The sequence below is a fragment of the Sus scrofa genome, chromosome 9 (genome assembly GCF_054392235.1).
Source record: "Sus scrofa isolate SSC_HxYL_T2T_F1_AM1 chromosome 9, Sscrofa_HxYL_maternal_Yorkshire_Landrace_v2.0, whole genome shotgun sequence".
In the NCBI taxonomy this organism is placed as follows: domain Eukaryota; kingdom Metazoa; phylum Chordata; class Mammalia; order Artiodactyla; family Suidae; genus Sus; species Sus scrofa.
Window position 1 is genome coordinate 5,264,144 of NC_139391.1, and position 5,290 is coordinate 5,269,433.

Consider the following 5,290-nt stretch of genomic DNA (forward strand, 5'->3'; position numbering starts at 1 on the left):
AGTTACAGGCCCTCTCTGTTCTTTAACTTGTCTTTTGGTTTCCTCACGTTTCCTGATTATCCATTCACAAGTCGACTTGTTGGGAACTTGACCATGATTGTAGTGCTTTCCAGGGGGTTCCTCCCCTCACCAGGGAGACAGTGTGCAAAGTTAAAAAAAAAAAAAAAAAAAAAAAATACTGGAGTTCCCGTCGTGGCGCAGTGGTTAACGAATCCGACTAGGAACCATGAGGTTGCGGGTTCGGTCCCTGCCCTTGCTCAGTGGGTTAACGATCCGGCGTTGCCGTGACCTGTGGTGTAGGTTGCAGACGCGCCTCGGATCCTGCGTTGCTGTGGCTCTGGCATAGGCTGGTGGCTACAGCTCCGATTAGACCCCTAGCCTGGGAACCTCCATATGCCGCGGGAGCGGCCCAAGAAATGCCAAAAAAAAAGACCAAAAAAAAATATATATATACTGAATTCTCTTTTGGCAGTGTGGGTCATATCCACTGTTTTGGGCATTAAAAGTGCCTCTTCGTGTATAAGGCAAGGTGGCGCGACCTCGAAAATGCCGGGACTGGAAGGGGCGGTGCCCGGTATGTTTGCGGTGGTGCCTGGTCAGTTCATCTGAGCGGGCAAATTTCCACCCACAGCCATCCCAGGTTTCTCCTCTGTGTGGGTTCGCAGGTGTGCCTTGAGATGAGAACTCTTCGTGTAGGTTTTGCCGCAGCCCGCGTAATCACAAGTGTGCGTGGCCGTCCTTTCCCGGGGGCCACGACCTTCTCCCCCTCTTTGGCTTTGGCTCCTCCGGCATGCAGGAACCAGGTGGCATGAGCTCTTGGTAGCGGAGCGGTGGGACCTGCAGCTGCAGCTGATGTGGCAGGAAGGGTGGGTAGTTTGGCCCATGGGGGCGATGGAAGCCCGGGGGGAGGGGGGAGCGGCAGGGCAGGATGACAGTCCCTGTTGCTTATGGGTTCCTCTGCACCCAGGGTTGGGGTCGTCCTGCTGGGGAGCTGCCGCCCCAGGGGAAAGTCGTGGGCAGGCGGCCGGTGGCCATTGCTGAGAGGGGGTCCAGTGCCCAAGTGGGCCTCTAAGGGCCGGCCGACGGTGCACGAGGAGACAGCCTCCTGCTTGATCTTGGGGCACATGCGCGGCGGGCCGCCGCTGTCAGGCACCACCACCACCGCCGGGTGGCTCCCGTCTGGGCTGCCTTTGCTAACACTGATGACCGACGGGCTGCCGCACTCGCTGCTGGGGGCACTCAGCGACGCCTTCAGCACATACTTGCCCATCAGCCTGGGCAAGCTGCGACTGCTGCGGCGGAATGTACACTGGGTCCAATTCAGGCCGCAGGAGCTCGGCCACGAAGCCGCCCGAGGGGCTCACATCGCCGATGTCTGCCTGGTTGAAGGGAGCTGTCAGGGGAGGTGCAGACTCCTGGCCATAGAGGAGGCTGCCTCCAGTGCTGCCCGGTGCCACGGCCCGCATCGGATAGCTGAAGCTGCAAGTGGAGGGCGCCCTGGCAGGACCGCTTGCTCGATGGGGAGGACGAGGATGAGGCTGACGTCGACGAGGACACGGTGGCGGCCACTGACTCCTGATGGGACAGCGAGTTGGAGAGGATAAAGTCCAGGTCCAGAAGCTCATTGAACTCCTCCGTCTCCCTCGAGGGTAGAAGAGCCGGGCTGCTACTGCCGCCAGCCGCCACTCCGCCACTCTCCAGGTCGGTGGCCACGGTCGCCACCGCCAGGTATTAGGGGCGGCCGGGAAGCACCGGGGGAAGTCGCTTCACGTGGGAGAGCTCCTCCCGCCAGCCAACCAGCGGTTATTCGGGACACCGGCTGGACGCAGTGTCTTCTCCCTTCCCGCCGGGCCGGACGCGAACGTGGAGAAGGACGGGAGCAGTGCGTCGCTGACCGTCATGTCACACTCGCCAGGTGGCTGCCACATGAATGTGGGGCCTTAGAAGGTCGTCCGGGGTCTGAAGCAGCGGGGGTACCCGAACCCCGGTCAACGAAGAGGGGAAAAAGACTTAGAAACGCAGCCAAAACCCAAAGCACCAAATTGCCCGAGATCCTTCTTCTTTGGATTAAATATAAGAGATGCCTTTATAAAAAGTTCCTTTGCACACAGAAGTTCTTAGAAAAGTTGTCAACTCATAAAAATAGACAATCAGCAAGGCGAGTAAGTAGGTCCGGTGGCCGGGCTGCGCTCTCTTCGACTCAGCAGTGTCCCCCCACCGCTGTCGCGGCCGCCGCGGCTATGGCCTTGGGCGCTGGGGCTGTAGCCGGGGTGGCGGGCGGGTGGCGCCGCCAGGTGAGACCGGCCGCGGTGTCGCCGATCTGGGGACTGGGCGGCGGCGCAGGGCGCGGAGTCCGGGGGGGTGCGCGGGGCGCGCGCGGCCATGGGTGCTGGCCGCGGGCAGATGGGTGGGTGGGTGGATGGGTGGGGGGCCGGCGGGGAGGGGCACTTGGAGGCTCCCGGTGCCACCGCCACCGCCTCTGCGCCCCATGCGCCCGCCGCCGCGCTCGCTGTCTCAGCCGGGGAACTCGCTACAGTGGCTCTTAACCATGTTTGTAGCATGACCCTTAGGAGACTCTCGAAATTTCCCATATAAAAATGTTCACATATATATATATGTACACACACACACACGTGAATAGCAAAGTTCTACTTAAAATTAAGTGCATTCACATATTATTGAAGCCTGTTTCAGGAGCCAAGTTAAAAATTGGAATAGAGGTCTGAGTTGCAGAAAAAAGTCACGGGACAAAATCCAGGGTTAGACATAAGGGGCAGAGAATTCTGGATGCTTGGGAGTAAATGGAGACAGGAGAGAGTTACTCCAAGTTTCTCGAGCAACTTGAATTATCCTGTTGCTTCTCTAATGAGCTTTTGGTTGAATAACGTATTCTCCACTTAATTCTCACATCTACAGGTAGAAGTTTCATTTCTATTTTAATGAAAAAAAGAGTAAGAAATGAAAAAACATTCTTATTGAGCTTTGATGATTCTAGGCTTTTTATAGATACACAAAGTCACAAGCCATAGCTTTACGTGATATCACAGTTGGACAGTGGAAGGGACAAGGGGCATTTTAAATCACTCTAGTCTTTTAATAATAGAGGTGTCTAATAATTAAGTGCTTATTTATGTTACATGCTTTGTTTTTAGCCCTTTCACACACAACCTCATTAAATAATCATGAAACCTATATGAGAAAAGTACTGCTTATTACTGCCGCTCTATGAATGAGTCAAGAAAAATATTAATTTGACGCAAATCCCCACATTACAAGTTAAACTGAGATGCTTTAATCATTGTGCTTAAAAGTTCTCTTTGGTCCTAAAAAAAGGATTGTCTTTCAACCACAAGGACGATTTCTGTCCTCAAATTCAAATTCCAGACCAGACAGTAGACTGGCCTTAACAGACCTGACCCCCTTCACGCCCATCACTGAATACTGACCTCTAAAGATTTTTATAATTGTCTATACTACAATTCCCTTCATTCTGGGACAGCAGCCTGGAAAAGCACTGCCCCAGTCCTCAAATTCTCTAACTCGAGGCTCTCTAACTCACCCAAAGCCCAGTCTACGAGATGAGAGTCGCTTCTGATGCTGACAACTACAGCAGTCCAGCCAGAGATTTAAAACCAGTAGCATCTAGTCCAGAATTCCCTCTGGAGACAAAAGCATTAATCTTGCTGGAGATTCCCCAAAGACTGTATAGACTCAGGCTGCTGGGTGCATTGGTCCTAGTTTTCCTCCTGCAAACCTGTGACAGCAAAACCATCCAAACGCAGAGTCAATCCCAGTCTTAGGTGAAGAGTACTTCACGAGCTGTATCAAATCAACTAGACTTCAAGGACCATTTCTGAAATTAAAAAATACAAATATACATTGGTGCCTAATCTTTACAAGTCTCTCTTTTAAAAAAGGAAGGAAGGACGAGGGGAAGAGAAGAAAGAAGGGAGGCAGGAAGAAAGGAAGAGAAAAAGAGAGAGAGAAAGAGAGGAAGAAAGAAAGAGAAAGGAAGAAAAGAGAAAGGAGGAAAGAAAGAAAGAAGGAAAAAAACGTAAAAGCAGAGCCCGTCCTTCTTTCCACGCAGATGCCCATTCTCTCCTCTGCTTTACAGGAGAGCCTCTCAGCATCGTGGGCCACTGTCCCTGTTCCCACGCACTGGTCATTCTCTCCTCAGTTCCCTCCGTGAGAGTTCCTTCCCTCTCCACTGAAATGGTCTCTGCAGATGTCGCCCGTGGCCTGCCTAGTCCTGCTCTTACTCCTTTTCAGAATGATTCAGTACCGTGAAAAATCAACCCACCACTGAGTTACTTGCGCATCGTATGTTTGGCGTGTGGGACACTGTGTTTCCTTGGGCTTTAGTGTCCACTCTTCATTATCCTTTGATGGCTGATCTTCTTCTTACATCACGAAATGTTTAGAAAGATCTCGTTTGCCCTTTTGCCCCATGCTTCAATCTAATTCCATTCTCAGTGTCAATATCACTATCACTACTGAGCGATATTATCAAATCCCATTGCTTTAAATACCGTTTATATACTGATTATCTCCAACAGTATCTTCAGGCCTGAATTCTGCCTTGATATCCAGATCAACTTCCTACCTTATAATTCCACTGGGATATCAAATAGAAAACTCAAAATCAGCATGATGAATATGGTAGAGCAGGGAACTATAGATAATGTTTATCATAACTAAAAATCACTTATAGAACATAATGGAGGATAATGTGAGAAAAAGAATGTATATATATATATGTGTGTGTGACTGGGTCACTTTGCTGCAGAGGAGAAATTGACAGAACACTGTAAACTAACTATAATGGAAAAAATAAAAATCATTAAAGAAAAAAATTTTTAAAAATTTTGCTGGTTAATTTCAATGAATCACACTAGCCATACCACAATTCACCCAGCTGCTCACACCAACATTCCAGATTTTTTTCTTCCCCTCTTCCTTATATCGAATGCATTGCTGAGGCCAGTTGAATCCAAACCAAAATATATTTCACCTCCTTCAAATTCCCTTCATCTTCACTCCCACCATCCTAGCAAAGCTACCACAACCTCGCATCTAGAATACTGCAATAGTCTCCTAACTATTGACACTTAATTTACAATTATTTATTCATTTATTTGTGGCACAATTTAAAAATTATAGGAGTTCCCATCATGGCACAGTGGAAATGAATCCGACTAGGAACCATGAGGTTGCGGGTTCAACCCCTGGCCTCGCTCAGTGGGTTCAGGATCCGGCGTTGCTGTGAGCTGTGGCGTAGGTCACAGATTCG

At 50.4% G+C, this 5,290-nt stretch overlaps 1 pseudogene; it reads right to left on the minus strand.

Moving 5' to 3' along the window:
* Positions 1-499: 499 nt before the first annotated feature.
* LOC100511145 (Krueppel-like factor 4 pseudogene) lies at positions 500-1,928 on the minus strand (annotated as a pseudogene).
* Between the last annotated feature and the right edge of the window lie 3,362 nt (positions 1,929-5,290).